At 49.2% G+C, this 24,417-nt stretch overlaps 2 pseudogenes; one reads left to right on the plus strand and one right to left on the minus strand.

The window, feature by feature from the left end:
• The window catches only part of LOC131586333 (uncharacterized), a 705,318-nt pseudogene that overhangs the window by 648,536 nt on the left and 32,365 nt on the right, over positions 1 to 24,417 (plus strand).
• Positions 2,485 to 24,417, minus strand: part of LOC131586229 (zinc finger protein 271-like) — a 31,021-nt pseudogene continuing 9,088 nt past the window's right edge.

Here is a 24,417-nt window from a genome sequence, read left to right on the forward strand (position 1 = left end):
AATACAAGGGGTGCTTCTAAACAACCAAATCCCCTCTCGCCAAAATTCCCCTCTGGACTCCAAATTCCCCCCCAAAACCCCCAAATTTTCCCCCCCAAACCCAGGTTTTTTTCCCCAAAACCCTGAATCCTCCCCCTAAAAACCCCGGAGTTCTCCCCAAAACCCCAAATTTCCCCCAAACCCCCAAATTCCCCCCAAATTCCCAAATTCCACCCCAAAACTCAGGAGATCCCACCCAAAAAACCAGTGACCCCTCCCAAGAAGCCCCCCAAGATTGCAACTCCCTCCCCAAAAATCACCAAAAAAGCTGAGAACGTGAATTTTTTATTTCACATTTTTCATACTTTGGGGGGGGGAAACCCCAGAATTCCCATGATTTTTCCCGTTTTTTGGGGAGGGGGTTGTCCCCAACTTTTCCAACACCCCCCAGGCGACCCCTCCCCAAAATTCCTGTGCCTCAGCCCCCCAAATTAAGTGCACATAAATAAAAAGAGGGAAAAAAAATAGGGAGGAAAAAAGGTAAAAATAAAAAAAAGACCCCCCCCAACCCAAATCTGGGAGAAGGGGGACAGAGGAAAAATTGAGGGAGGGGATGATTCCCCCCTAAAAAAATTGAGGGACCCCTCAAAAAATTGGGGGAACCTCCTCCAAAAAAACCTCACATGCCAAAACCATCAAAAAATAGCAAAAAAAAGGCAAAAAAACCATGAAAGATTTGGGGGAGAACCCCCCCAAAAATGTGTCAAAAAAGGGGGACCTCCCCCTTGAATCCAAGGAATTTTTGGGAAAATTTTTTTCCCAAAAGTAACGGGTTTTTGAGGGTGGCAGGGGAGGAAAGATCCCCTCCAAATTCCTGGGGGTGTCCCTGAGATCCAGTGGAGGCACCTGGTCCTAGAGGGGGACAAAAAGGGCATTTTAGGGAAATTAAGGGAATTTTGAGGGATTTGGGTGAATTTTAGGGAATTTTGGGATTTTTGGGGGGGTCTGGGGGCAGGTCTCAATTTTGTGGAGTCTTGCGTTCCGGGGCCGCAGGATCATATCCAGGGAGGCCACAGTTACCAGGAACAGGCATGGGACACCAACGAGATGGGATTCTGCTCAGGAAAACATTTATTCAGCTCAGGAACAAACTCAGATCCAGAGACAGCCCCGAACAGAGGCAGGGAGATGGGGTTTGAGAACCAGGGTGGAGTTCAAGGTCAGGGACCACTGGGAACACAGCAAGGGAGAAACCCCAGGGGCCCAAACCCAATCAGAAATCCCTGGGCTGCCACCCCACGAGGGGTCCAGGGTGGAGTTTCTTCCTGGGCTCGCAGGGCCCAACCTCTGAGGCAGAGGGATGGAATTCCCTCTTGCCCACACCTCTCACTTTAACAATATTCATTTGAAACTAAATCTTTGCCTCCCTGGGCAGGGGCACCTCACACAAAACTCACTCAGTAATGGGCTCCCCCTCCCTTCATCATCCCCAAACTTTGGCTGTCTCATTGCAGACCCCACCCCACCTCCCCAGTCCCAACCCCAACCCATCCCTGCTGGACATCAAGACCCCTTCCCAATCCCTATTTCCCCCATTTCACACCTCCCAAAATCCATCCCACCCATCCTGCCCCACCCAATGCCCATCTCACCCCTCCTAATTTGCATCCCACTTCACCCAATCCCCTTCCAACCCCATTCCACCTGATGCCTTCAGAAGGCTGACCTAGAACAGAGTCCAGACAGAGTTAAGAATAAAGTTTATTAGAAGAATTTAAATACACCATGGGCAGTACAAGAGCCAGGCCAGGGCTACACCCAAGATAGACCAGAAATGGTCACAAAAATGGACAAGTGATCACAAGGTCTCACATTTTTAGTTTAGGTCCATCTGCATATTTGGGTTCATTGTCCAGTTACAGCTTCAGATGATGAAGTCCCATCCTTCTTGTTTTCTCTCTTCAGTCCACCCTTGTTTATGTTTTTGGGCTTGAAACTTCTAACAACTGTCCTTGGTATCAAGCTAGAAAAGGAATTGTTTTGTCTACCTACTCTGTGAAGAGAGCTCACTAACACTTAATGTGAAGTTCAAAACCACAAACCTAGGCAGTGCAGAATATGAAAGATATGAAAGCTAAAACTTGAGGCATCACACCCTGAGGGGCTGTGGAATGCAGTAATTTTGGTGGGATTGAGTAGTTTTCATTGGCACTGAGTGGTTTTGAGGTGACAGATTGAACTCTCGTCTCCTTGAGTGCCAAGAAATGGAGACAATTCCACCAAAAAACCCCACAACCCCCAAATACTCCCAAGTATCTCCCAGATTCCCTTGAAGCATTAGTAAATTTGAAGTTTTAGATGCCTTTCATGAATTTCTAGACTTTTATTCCAATTTTGTGTGTTTTAAAGGGATGAAGATGAATCAAAAGATAGAACCAAACCAGAATGACCACCAGCCCAGTGTGTTCCCAACACAGATCACTGGGAACGTGGGTCATCAGGGCTCTGCCCAACGTGGGTCCTCTGATGAAGGATGGAGCTGGGGCAGCACACAAAGCTCTTCCTGCACTTGGGGCACTCACAGGGCTCCCCTTAGTGGTGCTTTTGTTGGTGTTGGGTCAAGTGAGATTTCTGGATGAAGCTCTTCCCACATTCCCCACATTTGTAAGGCCTCTCCCCAGTGTGGATGCGCCGGTGGGTGATGAGGTTGGAGTTGTCCTTGAAGCCCTTTCTGCACTCAGGGCAGCGGAAGGGCCTCTCATCCGTGTGAATCCGCTGGTGCAGGAGGAGAGTGGAGCTCCTCTGAAACCTCTTCCCACACTCGGGACACTCGTAGGGCCTCTCCCCAGTGTGGATCATCTGGTGGATGGTCAGCTGGGACCTCTGGCTGAAGCTCTTCCCACATTCCCCACACTCGTAGGGACGTTCCCCGGTGTGGATCCTCTGGTGGAGGATCAGGCTGGAGCTCTCAGTGAAGCTCTTCCCACATTCCCCACACTCGTAGGGCCTCTCCCCAGTGTGGATGCGCCGGTGGGTGATGAGGTTGGAGTTTCGCTTGAAGCCCTCCCCACAGTCAGGGCAGCGGAAGGGCCTCTCATCCGTGTGAATCCGCTGGTGCAGGAGGAGATGGGAGCTGGTCTGAAACCTCTTCCCACACTCAGGACACTCGTAGGGCCTCTCCCCAGTGTGGATGCGCTGGTGGATGATGAGTTGAGAGCTGCAGCTGAAGCCCTTCCCACATTCCCCACACTCGTAGGGCCATTCCCCAGTGTGGATCATCTGGTGGCAGATCAGGGTTTTCCTCCAGCTGAAGCTCTTCCCACACTCCAAGCACTTGTAGGGCTTCTCCCCATCCTGAAGCCGCTCATGGACCACCAGCTCAGAGCCCTGGCTGGATCTCCGTCCGCCTTCCTGGCACAGGGTGGGTTTTTCCTCCTCAGAGCAGCCTGGGATGGGTTTGGAGCCCCTCCTCCTGCGGGATCTCTGGGGATTTTCCTCCCCATTGGGTTCCTGCACCGTGGAGCCGCTCAAAATGGCCTCTTCCATGAGGTTCTGCTGTGGGGATTTGTCCTCCCTGGTCTCCATCCTCAGCTCCTTGTCTGGGGGAGGAAGGACAAGGAGAGGATGGGATTTGCCTCCATGCCAGAGGGAAGGGGAAGGAGATCCCCCCAGTGCGTCCCCGGCAGGACGGCGTCGGCAGCGGGGTTGTCCTGCAGCCGGGGGCCAGACTGGGCTGGGAGATGGAGCAGGAGAGAGGGGGAAAGGGGCACTGACTTCCTCCTCACCTGCCTGGGTGTCCTGGGGCATCTTCCTCTTCCTTGCAGCCACCTTCTCCATCTGGCCAAGCTTTGGGAATGGGAAATCCTGGTTTGGGGAAAAATACAATTCACAAGCACATTGGGTTAGGGGGTTTGTTTTGCCCAAGTCCATCTCTAGAAGTCACCAGCCATCCATAAAAACCTCCCAAACACCAAGATTCAGCCATGAAAATGTCTCCCAGGAGTTCCCCATCTCTGCTCTCTCCTCTTTGCTGTTCAGGGGTTCCCCCCTGTTCCAGCTGCTCACGGTCACACTTGTACGGGGGGTCCCCTGGCTACTCGATCTCTGGCCTCCTCAGGCTGCTGGGAGTGCCAGGAATCTGAAAAGTTCTCCCCTTTTCCATCTCCTCAATAAGGGATGCTGGGACTCCCCACGGTCCCCCCAAAGGGCATTTGCTGCTCAGGTTTGGAGTTCTTCATTCTCCAAACATCCCCCCCAAAAAAACCCAACCCAGGGATGCACGAGGATATCTGGGCTGAGCTCCCCCTCCCCAGGCACGTGTGGGATGGGGGATGATGATCCCACACGAGTGAGGGGCTGTGAATTCAGGGAGTGCTTGACCTCGTGGTTCCTTCTCCCTTCCCTGATCCTCATTTGTCCCTCCTCTTCCTCCCTCTCCTTCCCTTCCATCCTTCCTCCTCCTCTTCCTCCCTAACCCCACCTCCTTCTCCTACTCCTGTCCCTTCTCTCTCCCCTTCTTCATCTCTCCTCTTCCATCCCTCCTCCTCCTCCTCCCCCAGGAGCAGTGACACCCTCGGTGCCCCGTTCCCAAACCCCTCACAGCCCACGGCAGGAGCGGGGATGGAGCCGGGACAGGTCGGGATGGGCAGCGCGGGGCTCTCCGCTGCTCCCACCCGCTGGGGACGGGGGGAACCCGGCCCGGGGAAAAGGAGAGGGAAACTGGGAAAATTGGGGGCTGCAGATCCAACCTGGGGCTGGCTGGGGACCCTGGCTGGGGACTGCCAGCCCTTGGGACTCCTCTGGGGAGATGCGGGAGGGGGGAACACAGAGAGGGCTGGGGGATCCCAGGAGTGGCAGCACTGGCAGGGACTGGTTTGTACTGGGATCATCCTGACAGTGGCTGAGATTGCACTGGCTGTGTACTGACATCATACTGGGATCACAGTGGGAGCAGCTGGGTCCATGCTGGCTGAGACTGGGATCCCACAGAGGGTGACTGGAGTCATACTGGGATTGACTGGGAGTGGCTGTGAGCAACTGGAATCATGTTGAAAGCAACTGGGAGGAGCTGGGAATGACTGGGAGCGTGCTGGGGCTGAGTGGGATATACTGGGAGAGACAGGGAGTCCCAGGGATCACACTGGAGGTTACTGGGGTCATACTGGAACTGACAGGGAGCAACTGGGGGCCACTGGCCTCATACTGGGAGTGACTGGAATTAGACTGTAAGCGACTAGGATCAGACTGGGAGTTACTGGGATTAGATTGTGACTGGGATGAGACTGGGAGTGTGAAGGAAACTGGAAAATTGGGGAAAAAATGGAAAAAAACCCCAGGATAAATTCAAGGAAAATGGAAGGGAAAATTCAGGAAAAAACCACAAAAATATCAGGGTACAATCCAAAAAAATTTGGGAAAAATCAGGAAAAAATTGGGAAAAATTTGGGAAAAATGGGAAAATTTGAAAAAAATTGGGGAAAATCAGAAAAAATGGGGAAAAAATCAGGAAAAAATAGGAAAAGAAGGAAAAATCATGAAACACCAGGGAAAATTGGAAAGAATATTGGGCAAATCAGGAAAAAAACTGGGAAAGAACTTGGAAAAATTCGGGAAAATCCAGAAAAGAAAGAGGAATAAAATCTGGAAAGTAATAGGAAAAAAAACAGGAAAAATCAGGTAAAAACTAGGGAAATTTGAGAAGAAATTGGGAAAAAGCTAGAAAAAATTTGGGATAGGAAGAGAGAAGAATCAGGAAAAAATGGGAAATACATGAAAAAAATTGTGAGAAATCAGGGAAAATATCAGGAAAAAGAAGCCAAAAAGACCCTGGGAAAAATCAGGAAAAAATATTGGAAAAATATTGGAAAAATGAAGGAAAAACCAGAAATATTTGAGAAAAAATTGCAAAAAAATAAGGAAAATAATTTGGAAAAAATCAGAGATAAAATGTGGAAAAAAAAGAAAATCAGGGAAACAAACAGGAAAACGATAAAAAAATCTGGAAAAATCAGAAAAAAATAATGAAAAAAATCAGGAAAGAATTGGGGAAAACCAGAAAGATTAGGGAAAGGAAAAGGGAAAAATCAGGAAAAAAAATGGGATTAAAACAGGAAAAAGCACAAAAATCAAGGAAAAGTTTAAGAAAATAATGGGAAAAATTAAAAAAAAAAAAAAAATCAGAAAAATAAAAAAATAATGAAAAAAATCATTAAAAAATCATAAAAAAAAATCAATAAAAATCAGGAAATAATGGGGAAAATCTGGAAAAATATTGAGAAAAAATTGGGTAAAATCGAGAAAAGAGAGGGAAGAAACCTGGAAAAAATCAGGAAAAATCAGTAAAGAAATTAGGAAATACAGGGAAAAATCAGGGACAAATTGTGAAAAAAATATGGGGAATAACCAGGAAGAAATTGTGAAAAGAAGAGGGAAAAATCAGGAAAAAGTGGGGGAAAAGCAAGAAAAAAATTTAGGAAAAAAATTGGGAAAAAACAGGGAAAAATCAGGAAAAGAAAGAGGAAGAAGACTAGGAAAAAAATGGGAAAAATCAAGGAAAAAAAGAAAAAAAAATGAGGAAAAGAAAGTGGGGAAAAACTTTGGAAAATTGGGAAAAAAATTGGGAAAAAACTAGGAAATATCAAGGAAACAAACAGGAAAAAAATCAGGAAAAAATAGGAAAAAAAGGGAAGTATTTGGACAAATCAGAGGGAAAAATCAGGAAAAAAAATTTGAAAAATATGTGAAAAAAAATGTGAAAAATGAAGAAAAAAATAAGAAAAAGGGAATAAAACCTGGAAGAAATCAGGGAAAAAAAATCAGAAAAAAACCTGAAAAAAAAATGGGGGAAAATCAGGAAAAAAAATCAGAAAAAATCAGGAAAAAATGGGAAAAAACAGAAAAATTATGGAAAAATTTGAGAAAAAGTTGGGGAAAAGACAAAAAATTTTGGGAAAAGAAGAGGGAAAAATCAGGAAAAAAAATCAGGAAAAAAATGGGGGAAAAACAGGGAAAAAATCAGGGAAAAAATGAGGGAAAAATCAGGAAAATTAAGAAAAAAAAAAAAAGAAAAAGAGAAAAAATTTGGGGAAAATAATGGGGAAAATCAGGAAAAAAACAGGATGAAATTCCCTCATCCCATTTTTCCGTGGAATTTTGGGAATTGCCTACCTGGGAGGTCGTAGAAGAATTTCCAGGCCTGGGATACAGGGAGTGGGGAAAGGTGGAATTGCAGATGAGCTGGTCAAGATTTTTGGGAAGGTAGATGGCCTGGTCCTATTCCAGCTTCCACCATGTTTGGATGAATCCCACTCCTCCTTCCGGCTAGAAATCATGGAAAAACCATGGAAAAATCATGGGAAAGCTGTGATTCAAATTCATGGAGTTTTGCCCCCAAAGCACCCTGTTTTCCCGCCAAAATTTCTATTTTTCCCCCCCAAAATATTAATTTTTTGGAATAATTAAATGGGGAAGATTAGGGGGAAATAGGGAAAAATAGGATGGAAATGGAGCAAAAATGGGGGAAATTGGAGCCAAAATGGGAAAAAATAGAGAAAAAATGGGATAAAAATAAGGACAAATGGGATGGAAATGGAGTAAAAATTGAGAAAAATGGGAGAAAGGAATGGAAGATGGGGATAAAATGATGGAAAAATGAGATAAAACCAGGATAAAAATGGGGGGAAAAAATGAGGGAAACTGGGAGAAAAATGAAGGGAAAATGGGAATAAAAATGGTAAAAATGAAGTGAAAGTGGGAGAAAAATGGAAGAAAATGGGGAAAACAGGAGAGAACATGGGGAACAAACCAGGGAAAAATAGAGCAAAAAGAGGGTAAAATGGGGAAATGGGGAAAAAATAGATTAAAAATGGGAAAAAAATTGGGAAAAATTAGGACAACATGGAGAAAAAATTGAGTAAAAATGCAAGAAAAAATAAGAAAAAAATCAGAAAAATTAAGAAAAAAATTAAGGAAAATGAGTTTAAAAGGGAGTAAATAGAGGTAAAAAAGAGAAAAATGTGTGAAAATTAGGAAAAAATAAAAAAAATAGGATAATAATGGGGAAAAAATATATGAAAACGGGATAAAATGAGGAAAAATGGAAAAAATGGGATAAAAACGGGATAAAAACGGGGAAAATTTGAGATAAATGGGATAAAATTGTGGGAAAATGGGGATAACATTTGGGAAAAATGGAGACAAGCTGTACCCTAATAGGGAATGATTGGGAGTGATTTGGCTCATCCTGCTGCCGAGGAAACTGAAACCACACGGGGGGAGCAACTGGGCTCATGCTGGGAGCAGCCACTGCTGGCACCGGGAGCCCCGAACCCCTTTCCCGGCCATGCCGACCCGCATCCCCCCGGCCCCTTTGCCGGGGCTCTGCCGCCACCGGGACCCCCCGAAAACACCTCCCGGGGACCCCCGGGGTCCCCCCGAGGGGCATCTGCGGCTCGGCTCTGGAGCCCTGCCATCCCCAAACATCCCCCCCAAAAACCCCAAACCCAGGGAGCCCCGGGGTATTTGGGGCGAGCTCCCCCTCCCCGGGCACCTGCGGGATGGGGGGCGATGGTCCCGAAGGAGCTGCAGATCCAGAGAGCGGGGAGCGCACGTGGAGCCTCCTCTGCCTGCTCCAGCTCTTCCTCCTCCTGCTCCTCCTTTTCCTCCTCCTCTGTCCCTCCTCTTCCTCCTCCTCTGTCCCTCCTCTGTCCCTGGGCGTGGTTCGGAGCCCTCGGGTGAGCGGGGCCGGGCCGGGACACGATGGGAAAGGGCTGGGTCCCCCCCAAACCGAGCTGGGGGCAGCGGAGGTTTGGGGGAACAATGGGAACGGGGCGGGACAGGGGAACAGGGGGAGGTGGGAGCACTGAGGGTCCCCCAGTTCACCCCAGGACCCCCAAGCCCCGTCCCAGCCCCCCCAGTTCCCCCCGCAGCCCCGGCTGAGGGGGGCTCAGCCCAGGAGCCGCCGTCGTTCGGGGCTCCCCCGAGTGCAGGAACGGGAGAGTTCCCGGCTCGGGGAGGCCCCAGCAGAGGAGGGGATCTTGTCCCTCTTCCAGGGCCTTTCAGGGTCTTCAGGCCCCTCTCAAGAGGAGTTTTTCTCTTTTTCAGGTTTTCTGGGGGGATCCCACCACTACAGGGTGTTTTTTCTTCCCCATTTTGGGGTGTTTGTGCAGCTGCAGCTCCACAAACCCCTTTTGAGGGGGGGATCATGATGGCTTTAAGTGACATTTTTAGGGGTGTCCCCACCCCAAGCCCCTGTAGGGGATGTTTTGTCCCCCAGGGTGGATTTTGGGGGTTCTCTCTACCATGGCCGCTTTAAGGGCCCCCGGTATTGTCGGGTCCCACTGTAACTCCTCTTAAAAGGGCAACACCACTCCCGTTGGTTCCAGCAGTGGAGCCCCGGGAGGGGTTGGGGGTCCCGGGAGGGGTTTGGGGGTACCTGGGTGATGCCAATGAAGGTGATGGGGTCCCCATGCTGGGTATAAACCTTTGTGAGGGGTTCCTGAGGGTTTTCAGAAGTTCTGGGTGGTTTTGGGGCCACGGTTGTTTTTTGGGGTTCTCAAGGGGGTTTACAGGGGTCCAGATGGGGGAATGCGGGTGATCCTGGGGGTGGAATTGGGGGTCTCAAGGCTGTTTTGGGGAACCTGCTGGTGATGGAGATGGGGACCCCATGCCAGGTATGAACCATCTCAATGTCTGTATGGGGTTTTGCAGTTTTGGGGAGTTTTTGGAGCATCCAGGGATGTGTTTGGGATCAGGGGAGGTTGGGGTGTCCCGGGGGGTTTGGGGGTTCTCGGCAGGTTTGGGGTTACCTGGGCAATGTGGGTGGCAGTGCTGGGGAACCCGTGCCGGGTTTGAACCTTCTCACTGTGCACGGGCAGCGTCAGCGTGTTCAGGGAGATCCTGGGGGGCCCAGGGGGGTCACCCCAAATCCCAGGGACCCCAAATGCTGAGGGACCCCCTGAACTGCCCTCACCACTGGATCTGCTGCAGGCAGGGGGGCACCAGCACTTGGCCCCCACCCTCCACCATCACAGGGGGGCTGTGGAAGAAATCTGGGGGTGCACGGACAGATCAGGTGGGACCCCCAAAGTCCTGGGGGCAGAGACATGGGGGGACTTTCAAGAATTCCCGTTGTGGGGAGATGAGAGGGAACCAGGAAGAGTTTGTGGGGGCTGGTTGTGTCATGGGGGGACCCCAAAGAGTCTTGTGAGGGGTGGGGCGGGCAAAGAACAGGACGATCCCCAGGATGGGTTTGGGGGGGAAACGGACTGGAACTCCCATGGCTGCGGGATGGGGAGATCTGCCCATGGAATTCTATGGGAATGGCATGGCCGTGAGATCCATCTACAGAATTCCCATGGGAATGGGACAGAAGTAGAATTCATCCTTGGAGGTCTCACGGGAATGGGATGTCTGAGATCCATCCATGGAATTTCCATGGATTTCCCACCCATGGATTTGCCCTCCCAAATCCCACATTCCCATTCCCATATTCCCATGGGAATTCTGCCCTCCCCACCTTTACACTCCAGCACCTCCCGCCCATATCTGACATATTTCTGGAGACATTCCCTGCAGCTGTGAGCCAGGGAATTTGTTAATCCCTCAGCCTGGATCTCAGGGATCCCCATGGCGGTGCCACAGTTGCCATCGCAGCCCCACAGATCCCCCAGCCCCGGCTCCCCCCGCTCAGCCCCGCTCTGGCTGTGCCGCTGCTGCAGCATCTGCAGCTCCCCGCTGGCCCCGTGCCGGTGCCGCTCCTTGTGCCGGCTCTGGCTATCCCAATATCCCAGCTCTGGCTATCCCAATATCCCAGCCCTGGCTATCCCAGTATCCCAGCCCTGGCTATCCCAATATCCCAGCTCTGGCTATCCCAATATCCCAGCCCTGGCTATCCCAATATCCCAGCCCTGGCTATCCCAATATCCCAGCCCTGGCTATCCCAGTATCCCAGCCCTGGCTATCCCAATATCCCAGCTCTGGCTATCCCAAGATCCCAGCCCTGGCTATCCCAATATCCCAGCCCTGGCTATCCCAAGATCCCGGCTCGGCTCCGGCCGCCATCCCCGGGGCTGCGGCTCCGCCCGGCCCCGCTCGCTGCGGCGGCGCTGGAAGGGGATCCCAGCCAGGGACCCCATGGACATGGACTGCGGGAAGCCCGGGCCGGGCTCCGACAGCGCCGCGTGCAGGGAACGCAGGGAGAGGAGAACTGGGGGGACATTTGGAGATTTGGGATCGGGGGGGTCACGGCTGAAGGAAAGGGGAAACGGGGAGAGCCGGGAAGGGCATTTGGGGATGCCAGGACTGACAAGAGGGGAGGCTGGGGCTGGCTAGATGTGGCATGGCTGGAGTTCAGGGCGTTCCTGTACCCAGGAAAGGGAGCTCCAAGGGTCCCCGGTGTCCCCATTGCCAGGAGAGGGCAGGGAAAGCCGGGATGGCTGGGAATAGGGGTCCCGGGTGTCCTCAGTGCTGAGGAAAGGAGGGGCTGGCTGCAGGGAGAGGCAGGAATAGGGGTCCAGGGGGTAAATGGGTCAAGGAGAAGGGGGCTCTGGGGCTGCGAGAGGCGGGATGGCCGGGAAAGGGGTGCAGGCGTTCCTGGTGTCGGATAAGGGGGTGCAGGGTGGGACCCATGGCCGGGAATGGGGGTTCGGTGGGATGGCGGCGCCCAGGAATGGGGGTTTAGGGGCCCCTCGGCGCTCCAGAATGGGCGATCAAAGAGTCCCGGTGCCGGGGGTCCCCCTCACCTCTCGCCGCCCCCCGGGAGCGCCCCCGGCCCCAGCGCTGGAGCCATCGCGCTGCTCCGCTGCGGCCCCGCCCACAGCCCCGGCCCCGCCCCCAGAGCCGCCTCCGGCCCCGCCATTGGCGCCGCTCTTTGCTGCCCGCCAATGTCATACATGGCGCTATGATGTCATACAGCCATGTCATGATGTCACAGCCTTCTCTGTGATGTCACACAGTCCCCTCTATGATGCCATAGCTGCACAGTGACGTCACACAACAAACTCTGAGCTGTCACACAGCCTATTTCTGACATCACAGCTGCTCTGGGGCTCCAGGACACAGCCACAGAGGTGCCACTGTGACACAGCCCCCTCTGGGACATCCCACAGCCCCTGCCAGTGCTGAGCCCCTGGGAGCTCTGTCTGAGCCTGCTCGTGTCCCTGAGCTGCCCTGGCAGGGCCCCAGCCCTGCTGGGCTGTGCTCAGGAGCTGCTCCTGGCCAGAGCTGTCTCTCTGCTGTGGTCTGTTTCCATGACAACCATCACAGCCCCTGTTGCTATGGCCCCATGCCAGGGGTGGTTGCCATGGACACCAGCTCAGGCCTGGAGCCAGAGCCCATTGCCATGGCAACCATTTGCAGTCCCATCCCCAGGCTCATGGGATCACAGAGCCACAGAATTGGCTGAGTTGGGAGGGACCCATGGGGATCCTCCAGTCCAACTGCTGGCCCTGCACAGGACACCCCAACAATCCCAGCCTGGGCCTGGCAGCGCTGGCCAAACGCTGCTGGAGCTCAGCCAGCCCTGGAGCTGGGAGCCTTCCCTGGGGAGCCTGTTCAGTGCCCCAGCAGCCTCGCGGGAAAAACCTTTTCCTCACATCCAGCCTAAACCTGCCCGCCTCAGCTCCAGCCGCTCCCTCCACTCCTGTCCCTGGGCACCAGAGGGAAGAGGTTCCCACAGCCCCCAGCCAGGGACCCGCTCCCAAGGCTGCTGCCATGGCAACCAGGCCTGGCACCAGCTGGGATGCTCGGTTTTCACGGGCTGGGCTTCAGGAATGGCATTCCCCAATTTCCTGCTCCTGCTAATACGGCTCTGCCGCTCGCTTCTCTCCCACCTCCCATGGAAAGCAGAAAAGGCAAAGATCCCAGGCTGGGATAAGAACAATTTATTGACAACAGCAATGGGATAAGGAACAAATAGGTACAGAAACAATTTGGATAACAGAAGGGATAAGACAATCTATTTACTGGGAAAACTAAAATGTCATCGACCGGCTCTTCCTGGCCACGTATTTCCTCCTGCCAGGAAAGGACACCCTTCTCCTCTGGTGAGAGACAGGGAGTCCTTTTCCTGCCCCTGGCAGTGACCTGAGGTGGGACTGAATACAATGGGCCATGATCACACTCTCACATTCTTTGATCCCAAATCATGTCATTGCCACGGGCAAGAAAAGGGACAGGTGTCTTCCCATCATGGATCACAGGGAACATGGATCACCAGGTCTCTGCCCTATGTTGGTCCTCCAAGGGGGGATGAGGCTGGAGCTGTGGAGAAAGCTTATCCTGCACTTTGGGGCATTTGCAGAGCTTCCCTTACCAGTGCCTCCGTTGGTGTTTGCTCAAGTGACAGCTCTCACTGAAGCTCTTCCCACACTGGGGACACTCGTAGGGCCTCTCCCCAGTGTGGATGCGCCGGTGCCTGATGAGGTGGGAGTTGTTCTTGAAGCCCCTCCTGCAGTCAGGGCAGCGGAAGGGCCTCTCATCCGTGTGAATCCGCTGATGCTGTAGGAGATTGGAGCTGGTCTGAAACATTTTCCCACACTGGGGACACTCGTAGGGCCTCTCCCCAGTGTGGATCATCTGGTGGATGGTCAGCTGGGACCTCCGGCTGAAGGTCATCCCACATTCCCCACACTCATAGGGCCGTTCCCTGGTGTGGATCCTCTGATGGATGGTGAGGTGGGACCTCTCTGGCTGGAGCTCTTCCCACATTCCCCACACTCATAGGGCCTCTCCCCAGTGTGAATGCGCTGGTGCTTGATGAGGTTGGAGTTTCGCTTGAAGCCCTCCCCACAGTCGGGGCAGCGGAAGGGCCTCTCATCCGTGTGAATCTGCTGGTGCTGGAGGAGATTGGAGCTGCTGTGAAACCTCTTCCCACACTCAGGACACTCGTAGGGCCTCTCCCCAGTGTGGATGCGCTGGTGGATGATGAGTTCGGAGTTGAAGCTGAAGCCCTTCCCACATTTCCCACACTCGTAGGGCCATTCCCCCAGTGTGGATCATCTGGTGGCAGATCAGGCTGTTGCTCTGGCTGAAGCTCTTCCCACACTCCAAGCACTTGTAGGGCTTCTCCCCATCCTGAACCTGCTCATGGACCACCAGCTCAGAGCCCCGGCTGGATCTCTGGCCGCCTTCCTGGCACAGGGTGGGTCTTTCCTCCTCAGAGCACCCTGGGATGGGTTTGGAGCCCCTCCTCCTGCGGGATCTTTGCAGATTTTCCTCCCCATTACATTCCTCAGCCATGGAGCTGCTCACAATGGCCTCTTCCACGAGGTTCTGCTGTGGGGATCTTTCCTCCCTGGTCTCCATCCTCAGCTCCTTGTCTGGGGGAGGAAGGACAAGGAGAGGATGGGATTTGCCTCCGTGCCAGAGGGAAGGGGAAGGAGATCCCCCCAGTGGGTCCCTGGCAGGACGGCGTCGGCAGCGGGGTTGTCCTGCAGCCGGGGGCCATGCTGGGCTGGGAGATGGAGCAGGAGAGAGGGGGAAAGGGGCACTGACTTCCTCCTCACCTGCCTTGGTGTCCTGGGGCATCTTCCTCTTCCTCGCAGCCTCCTTCTCCATCCAGACAAGATTTGGGAATGGGAAATCCTGGTTTGGGGCGAAGAGGGGATGAGCACATTGAGTTTGAAGGTCCCTCTACCCAAGTCCATCTCCAGAAGTCACCGGGCATCTGGAGTCCATAAAAACCTCCCAAACACCAAGATTCAGCCCTGAAAATGTCTCCCAGGAGTTCCCCGTCTCTGGTCTCTCCACTTTGGTGTTCAGGGGTTCCTCTCTGTCCCAGCTGCTGGGGGTCACTCTTGCACTGGGTGTCCTCTGTCTACTCAGTCCCTGCCCTCCCCAGGCTGCTGGGAGTGCCAAGAATCCAAAAAGTTCCCCCGGTTACCAGCTCCCCACTTAGGGATGCCAGGACCCCCAATTTACCCCCAAGGGGCATTTTCTGCTCAGGTTTGGATTTCTTCATTCTCCAAACGTCCCCTCAAGCAGCCCAAAATAGGGAGCACCTAAAATATCTTGGCTGAGGTCCCCCTCCCCGGTCACCTGTGGGATGGGGTGTGATGATCCCATAGGTAGGCGGCTGTGAATTGAGGGAGTGCTGGACCTCGTGGTTCCTTCTCCTTTCCCTGATCCTCCTTTGTCCCTCCTCTTCCTCTTGCTTCCCCTCTTCCTCCCTCCTCCACTTCTTCCCTAACCCCATCTCCCGCTCAATCCCTCGTGCTATTTGAGCCATTCGGAACACAGTTCCACGCCCAAACCTCCTGCCGTGCCCCGCGCCCTAAATGTGATAAACAGAGACCCTTTTGTTCGACTAAACATGCAGATATGATATCCTGTAATGTTATGTTCTGTAAAATCAAGATTGTTACTTACCCCTTACTTACTTACGATAGTTACTTACGTATGCATAGTAACTGATGCTTGTATAGCTACTGACGTTTATCATGTCCTTGCTAAGATTCCTTGCATTCCAAAAAATTACTGAGCTAAGCCTTTACAGAGAACAGTGAAGAAAAGTTAAAGGAAGATAAGGTAAAGAGCAAACGATCGGACCCCTAGACCGATGAAGGCGCATGCGCAGAAAGACCCGAGGAAGGACACGTCACAGGAGAGCCCGGAGAGCCGGACTGATTAAAAGGAGACACACGAAAAACGGAAGCACGGCCGCGGCAAAGCGGGATTGCTTCCCGGCTGTCCAGCGCTGTCTTTTGCTTATTGCTTGCTTGCTATAATTAATAAAACTTCCCTTTATTAAACTTTAACACTCTCTCGAGTGAATTTATAACAATTTGGTGCCCGTGACTCGGATGCAATCTGTAGGACGGATCGGCACTTCCGGGGGGCGCCCCGCTCTAAGGTTTAGCGGCCCGGGGGGGCCGGTTCCTGCCTCAATTGCACCGACGAACCTAAAATTAAGGCAATAAGCAAAAGGGGGACCGGTCGACCCCTTAAATTCTGTGCACAGAGTCCGGACGAAGACGCGGGACGTGGGACGCGTGAGTATAACGGGGATCCGTCTGGGCGGGGTCGGGATCCCGGAGTGTGGTGAGTGTGTGTGTGTCTGAGAAGGGAACCGGCAGCTGGATTCCCCGAGCAAGAGCGGTACGAACGAGGGGAAGCGAAAGGAATTGTGTGATTGAAGGCACTCCGGAAGAATGGGACAGGGGAAGAGCAAGCCTCCTGTACCTGTTAAACTCTCACCGATACCTAAAGATAGTCCGTTGAGTTTTATACTAGATAATTGGAAACATTTCCCGGGGACAGAAAATAAAGATAGGGCAGAAATGATTTTGTGTAGTAATTATTGTGTAGTAATATAGAGAGGGAAAGAAATTTCAAAGAATGTATTTTGGCCTATATTTGGATCAACCGAAGAGTGGGTTAAACAAAAATTAAATTCCTGGGAACAAAGGATCCCCTTTAACCCAGAGGAAAGTGCTTATGCAAAGACCTGAGTAGAAAATCCACTAGGATTTTGATCTACTAAGATCCACTAGGACCAAGAAGTATTTAAATCTTCCTACCTTTGGTAGTTCTGTGAAGTCAATTTGAATATTTGCAAAGGGTCTTTTGCTAAGGGTCTCCCTCCATAAGGTAATTTTCAGAGATTTTTCCTATTTGTTTTTAAACATGGCAGGCAGCTTCTAGTAATTTGCTTAGCTAAGTTTCAAATACCTGTGCTCATATACTTTGCTGCAAAATAATCTATTAACCCTTGTGCTCCCCAATGTGTTCTTTGATGTATTTTTCTAATATTCTTTGAGCTATGGCTTTTGGTAGTACTTCCCGGCCATCTGGGAGAGGCTATCTCCCCTCTGAGTTTTCTATTGCTCCTGTCTCTGGGAGTTTTGGCCTTTCTTCCTCAGTAAATCTACTTCTTAAGTCACTATTCTTATGTTCTAAAGTTTCTTCCTGTCCCTCCCTTTTTTTTTCTTTTATGACCATTGTTTGTAATGCCGCCTGTTTTGCCTCCTAATCAGCAGCATTATTTCCTCTACTCCTCAAGTCTATTCCCTTCTGGTGTCCTTTCAAATAAAACACTGCTAACCTCTTGGGCCTTCTCAGGGCCTTTAATACTGCAATTATAAGTTTTTGATGAACCAAATCTTTCCCTTGAGAGTTTATTAAACCTCTTTCTTCCCACAGTTTACCAAACATATGCACCACCCCATAACTATATCTGGAATCTGTATATATTGTCCCCTCCTTTCCTTCTAGTGATTTCAATGCCCTTAATGCTGCATACAATTCACAGGCTTGGGCTGACCAAGATTTGTCTAATGGACCTGATTCTAGAACTTGAATATCAGGTCCTCTTATTATAGCATAGCCTATTTTCCTCTTTCCTTCTATCACTCTGGAGGACCCATCCACAAACAGCTTTTCTCCGCTTTCTAATTCCTCTTCTTCCAGATCAAGTCTAATTTTGGTTTGTTCCTCAATTGTAGTTATACAGTCATGTGTCAAAGATTTACTTTCAGGTTCTCCATACAAAAGGCAGCCGGGTTTTGTACAGTTGTGGTTTTTAATATTAAGTTTAGGGCTTCAGTTGGAATTCCTTCATGTTTTAAAAGTCTACCATCTGAAATCCATTTTTCCGCTTTTTGTTGTAGCACACCCCGAATGTTATGAGGGGACATTATCTTCAAATTGCTATTAAAGGTGATTTTGCTAGCTTCTTCTACCAGTAAGGTACATCCTGCTACTACTTGTAAACAGGCTGGCCAGCCTTTACTCACAAGGTCTAAGATCTTTGATAAATACCCTATTAGCTTCTTCCTCCCTGCCCACTCCTGAGTTAGGACTCCAGAGGCGACCCTATTTTCTACATTTACAAACAAGTAAAAGGGTCTCTTTAAATCTGAGAGACTCAAGACAGGAGCATGAATTAAACTTTCTTGTAGTTCCCGGAATTTTTCTGTATCTTCTAAACTCCATTTTATTACTCCCTCCTGTGTCAATTTTTGATATAAAAATTATACTTTACTACTATAGTTTTCAATCCACTGTCTACGATACCCTGTTAATCCCAAGATTTGACGTATCTGTCTTTTATTTTTAGGAATTAGTAGTGACAAAATTCCTTGTATTTTTTTCAGAGTCTATTTTTTTCCCCCTTTTCTAAAGTAATGGCCTAAATATTTTACTTCTTTTCCACAAATTGGAGCTTTGCCTTAGATACTTGCAATCCTTTTAAACCCAGGAAATTTAACGATTTAATACTCTCTCTCCTTACATCTTCCTCCTCTTTCCAGCTAAAAGCAAATCATCCACGTATTGTATCAGAGTCACTCCTGGGTCTGTCTGATAATCCTGTAGAATCTGTTCTAGTGCTTGTCCAGGCAAGTTGAGAGGTTCTGTAAATCCCTGGGGCAATAGTGTCCATCTCAATTGTTGTCTCCTCTCTGTGTCTGGATCTTCCCATTCAAATGTAAAATAATTTCGACTAGTCTCATCAAGAGATGAGACCAAGGCCCAAAATGTATCCTTTAAATCTATAACACTGTACCATAGACTGTCAGGTCCCAATTTGCTTAATGATGTATACGAATTTGCTATTACAGGGAACCGTGCTACTGTACGTTTATTAAATTCTTATTAATTTCTCTTAAATCTTGTACCAAACGATAAGTCCCATCTGGCTTCTTTACTGGCAGTATAGGTGTGTTAAAAAGTGACATACATGGTTCTAACAGTCCCTTATTTAACAATCTATCTATTTCTGGTTTCAACCCTCTTCGTCCCTCAAGTGACAAGAGATACTGTTTTATTCTAACTGAGATTTCTGAGTTTTTAATAGTGACCGAGAATGGAGTTATCTTCAACTGCCCTACACTCTCAAGTACAACCCGGAGAGTAAGCGCTGATAAGAAACTAGAAAGAAAATCCCTAACACCGAAGTGAAAAAAGCCGTACCAAGTGTTATTAACAACTGACTCTGTAGTTCGAACAGCTGAAAAGGAGTGGACACATGCCAGTCGTATAAAGAGACCTGTGAACCCACAAAAGACTAATAACTGAGAAGTGGTTAGCCCGGCTGGGAACCTGAGACTTAAGATATCCCGAACAAAGTAACATCCAAGGACTATTAACCGGCTTAAAAACTTATAAATAGTAAAGTTTCATAAAGATTTTTATATAGAATATAAAATACCCCCATCTAGTAGTAAAGAAATATATAATAGAAGTGTTAGAATAGGCTGTACTTTATGTCAGAATTGTTATCTTTTTGTTTGTTTTAAATGTATAATATGTAAAGAACATTAGTGGACCCACTGTCATAGAGGCTACCCACTAAGAGGGGTGTGTAGATCCTGCTACACTGCCCAGAAAAAACTCACGGATTGGCCCTTAATAACTAGAATACGAGCGAAAAAAAAAATTTGAGACAAAATCAGAGGAGTGGTGGACTATTTATGCCAGAGGAGTTAACCCCTTGTATTATTACCATCCAAACGAACCTGCACCTTTTATAGTAAATATAGTAGCTGGGTTGTGCAGACAGTGTCTCCAGGAATTGAGGTGTAATACCCCTTTAGTAAAGCATAAAAGTTGAAAAAAATACATACAAAGAATTAATAAGAGAAGGAGTAATTTCCCTCCCGAAGAATACTCTTGCTGCCGAGAAGATGGTACACCCCGTGTCCCGTGGCAACCGGGTCGACGATGGGAGAGGCAGAGGAGTAATAAACTGTGGAGGGAAACACTCCAATATACATGGGACCAAAAGGTCATAGACCTGGAAATGGCACAAGAATGGAAATGATACAACCCAGCGAAATAATTTTTAGAAAATCAAAACTAACACTATACAAAAGAAAAGCCTCTATTATAGCAGGGGAAGCTAATGCTCATTAAAGAAGTTAATAACATTTACAATCTTAATTAGCACATTTGACATTTGTATAGGTAAGACTCACGAACCCTTTAATTGGTCTATAATTCGATGGGAAGACCAGGCTATTATCCAATCACAGATCGCCTCTGGAAACCCTAGCTTTCAAGTTACACTAGATTCTCTTATTAAATGGAAGAGTACTAGTAATATCCCGCTCCGGCGAGTACTATATATGTGCCCAGCTTCTAATCCAGGCAGAGGATATTGTAATTATCCTGGGGAATTTTACTGTAGATATTGGGGCTGTGAAACAATTTCCATGGGGTGGAAAGTACAGAACCCAGATAAGTATCTAAAGGTTGAACAGGGTCCACATGGATGTATAAAGCCCTGGATAGGCCCCTCAGGGGAAGTAACATATACTGGAACTTGTAAATTTCATTACATCAATATTACACAGTCCCAAGACCCTGGGTGGTTACTGGGACGAACCTGGGGTCTCAGGGTATGGGAACCCGGAAAAGATCGGGGAGTGCACATTCTTATAAAGAAAGAAATGGTTCCACATGATTCGGGATCTGTTGGACCAAATCCAGTGGTGTGGGGAGTAATAGATCCCAAAGTAAGAGATCAGAGTAACTATTCAGAAAATTTAGAAAATAGCACACAAGTAACAACTACAGTAGAAACACCCCAAGAATATGGAAATGAAGTTCTTTGGAAAATATTGCAAGCTACCTTTAAAGTATTAAATGATACACACCCAAATTTAACTAGAGAATGTTAGTTATGCTATAACATTAACCCACCCTTTTATGAGGCCATAGGCTCCATAGCAGAACCAAAAAGAGTAAACGGCACTAATCCTGCTGCCTGCTTATGGAAATCGGGAAGGGAAGACACTCCAGGAATAACATTATCTAGAGTCACTGGAAAAGGGAAATGTGTGGGAAATGTGCCCCCAGATAAGAAACACTTATGTCAGACAAAAATACAGATTAATGACCCTCGCAAGCCAGCTCAGTAGCTGATTCCAGCACCTAATACTAAATGGGTTTGTAACACTTTAAGAGTAACCCCATGTGTCTCTGTAACAGTCTTTAATGAAACCTATGAATTTTGTATACAAGTTATAATAGTTCCCCGAATTATTTATCATCCTGAAGAATATATGTATACACAATACCAAAACTCAGAACACCATTTGGTGAAACGAGAACCCCTCACAGTATTAACAATAGCCGTATTACTAACCATAAAAGGAGCTGGATTAGGAACAGGTGTAGCATCCTTAGTTAATCAATACCAGGGGCTTAAAGAGCTTAAAATTTCAGTAGATGAAAATTTAAGAAGAATTGATGAATCCATAAAAGACCTCACAGACTCCTTAGACTCACTGGTTGAAGTAGTCTTGCAAAATAGAAGAGGATTAAACTTATTATTTTTACAAGGGGGCCCGTGTACTACACTTAAAGAAGAGTGTTGTGTATATGTAAATAAAAGCGGGATAGTAAGAGAAACCATGGCCAAAACACAGAAAGAACAGGAAAAGAGAAAGAAAGAACAAATGCAACAGAGTTGGTACGAATCCTAGTTTAATTATTCTCCCTAGCAAACAACTTTACTATCTACTATAGCAGGACCACTAATTTTACTAATCTTAAGACTTACTTTTAGCCCTTGCATTCTTAATAAAGTTATTAACATTGTAAAAAGCAAGTTAGAAGCAGCTCACCTTAAATGAGGCAGAAACCGAAGATTATTTAGAACTAAGTAAAAAAGAATTGCAAAGATTTAGCGAACAAAAGTAGGGAATAGAAAAAGGGGGGATTGTGATAAACAGAGACCCTTTTGTTCGACTAAACATGCAGATATGATATCCTGTAATGTTATATTCTGTAAAATCAAGATTGTTACTTACCCCTTACTTACTTACGATAGTTACTTACGTATGCATAGTAACTGATGCTTGTATAGCTACTGACGTTTATCATGTCCTTGCTAAGATTCCTTGCATTCCAAAAAATTACTGAGCTAAGCCTTTACAGAGAACAGTGAAGAAAGGTTAAAGGAAGATAAAGTAAAGACCAAACGACCGAACCCCTAGACCGATGAAGGCGCATGTGCAGAGATACTCGAGGAAAGACACGTCACAGAAGAGCCCGGAGAGCCGGACTGATTAAAAGGAGACACACGGAAAACGGAAGCACGGCCGCGGTGAAGCGGGATCGCTTCCCGGCTGTCCAGCGCTGTCTTTTGCTTATTGCTTGCTTGCTATAATTAATAAAACTTCCCTTTATTAAACTTTAACACTCTCTCGAGTGTATTTATAACAATATTCACTAAATTGTACTATTTTATTAAATTGTATTCCTTCTATATCAAATTGCTATTCAATCCACTAAATTGTATTCTTTTATTAAATTGGATTCTTGTATTCAATTCACTAAATTGTATCATTTTTTTTCTTGTTATTAAACTGCTGTAAACTCAATAGACCTAGTTGTCCAAATTTAATTTATGACACTGCCCTTGGGTGAGTTACAGCCACAGCGAGAGGGAGGAGATGATCCCACCCATGGCTGCTGCTGGGTCCAGACATTCGCTGAGATAAAGCTGAGCCAGAGCTTCAGCATCTCTCCCAAAATCACAGAATCACAGAATGCCTTGGGGTGGAAGACACCTTAAATCTTAAGTGAACCTTATCATTCCATCAACTGCCATGGCAGGGACACCTTCCACTATCCCAGGCTGTTCCAAGCCCTTTCCAACCTGGCCTTGGACACTTCCAGGGATCCAGGGGCAGCCACAGCTTCTCTGGGCAAGCTCTGATCTCTGCCCAGGTGAGCAGGGACAGGAGCCGAGGGAACGGCTGGAGCTGGGCCAGGGCAGGGCTGGGCTGGAGATCAGCAAAAGCTTCTTCCCCCACAGGGGGCTGGGGCACTGCCCAGGCTCCCCAGGGAATGGGCACGGCCCCGAGGCTGCCGCAGCTCCAGGAGCCTTTGGCCAGCGCTGCCAGGGATGCACAGGCTGCGATTGTTGGGGTGTCTGTGCAGGGCCGGGGGCTGGACTCCATGATCCCAATGGGTCCCAGATCCCAGCTGAGCCCCTTGTGCAACTCTCACCCTTTGGCTCAGCCTTTGTGTCCCCTGGAGGCGCTGGCAGAGCTGATGGGGTGGGGCAGGAGCGGGGCAGCCCCAGCGTTCCCCTGGCAGTGACACCACAGCCGGGGCAGCCCCAGCGTTCCCCTGGCAGTGACACCACAGCCGGGGCAGCCCCAGCGTTCCCCTGGCAGTGACACCACAGCCGGGGCAGCCCCAGCGTTCCCCTGGCAGTGACACCACAGCCGGGGCAGCCCCAGCGTTCCCTCCCTGGAGATGCTCCAAGGGAAGCGTCCAGAGCCGCGTCCAGTCAGCGGAACTGAGCGGCCACTGAGCACCCCCAGCCTGGGCTGCTGTGGATTCCTCTGCAGACAGCTCGGGGAAGGTCCCCTTGGCCATCCCCACAGTGCCACAGACAAGTGTCACACACAGTTACAGAGCTCTGCCCAGAGCTGACAGAGGGATAATTATAAAAAAAAAACAACAAAAAAATCACCACGAAAAAGAGAGCTCCTACCTGGCAGAGCTGTTCTACGCTTCAGTTGAGAAACCTGCATGCACACAAGACCTGGGGATGCAAAAAATGAGGCTTCATAGGCACATTTGCAGGAAAAACAGGTTTAGGACAGGCTATCAGCAGAACTCTTCTCAGCTGGGTGAAAAAGGCCCCTTTGGCAGCTGCAGGGCCATTTAAAATGCAGACCCTCAGGCTATGGGGGAGAAAAGGGCTCTGAATTCCCCTCCCCTGACACACAAACCCTGCTCCCAGGCTGCTCCCCACACAGGATTCTACTGGAGGACTGTGGAAAGCTGAGAGTTGGCTCTGGCTTCTCCACGTTCCATGTCCTAAAGTTGCCTGGGAGAAGAAATTTAGGGTCAACTCTACTGGCACAATCCCTCCTGGCGCAGGGCACAGCCCCAGGAAGGTCTTTGCTCCTCCCTCAGCCCTCCCTGAGGAGGCTGGCAGGGCTTGCAGGTTTATGGCATTTGTCCTTGCTGCCCCTCACATCCCACTGCCCCACAAAGAGCCCCGAGCCACCCGTGAGGGACAGGCCCTGCTGTGCCAGGCCTGGGCTCAGGGCTTGGCCTTTCTGCTTCCTCCAACCCAGCCAGGGCTGGCTCAGCATTGCAGTTCCCTGTGCTGTGCCCCAAGCTCGCTCGGGCCCTGCTGGAAAGGGACCTGAGGTACCTCGAGCCCCTCGGGCAGTGCATGGGAGAAAACAACAAACTTCTCAGGAGGATGGGAAACAAACTTTTACTTGCAAACTTTAGAGAATGAGGCACTTAAGAAATCTTAAAGAAAGATGGAATTACAGTGAATCACTTCACAAAACACTGACTGAACAAACACTAACCCATCAAAATTGTCCAGATTTGGAGAAGAGGAAGTCAGAAGAAGAGAGAGAGGGACAGAGATCCACAGTCAGCCTTGGATCCAGCGCCATCTCAGCTGCTGTGAGCTCCAGGGCCGTGGCACTTGTCAGTGTCACACCCGTGTCACAGCCT

This window comes from Poecile atricapillus, chromosome 19, assembly GCF_030490865.1.
Source record: "Poecile atricapillus isolate bPoeAtr1 chromosome 19, bPoeAtr1.hap1, whole genome shotgun sequence".
In the NCBI taxonomy this organism is placed as follows: Eukaryota; Metazoa; Chordata; class Aves; order Passeriformes; family Paridae; genus Poecile; species Poecile atricapillus.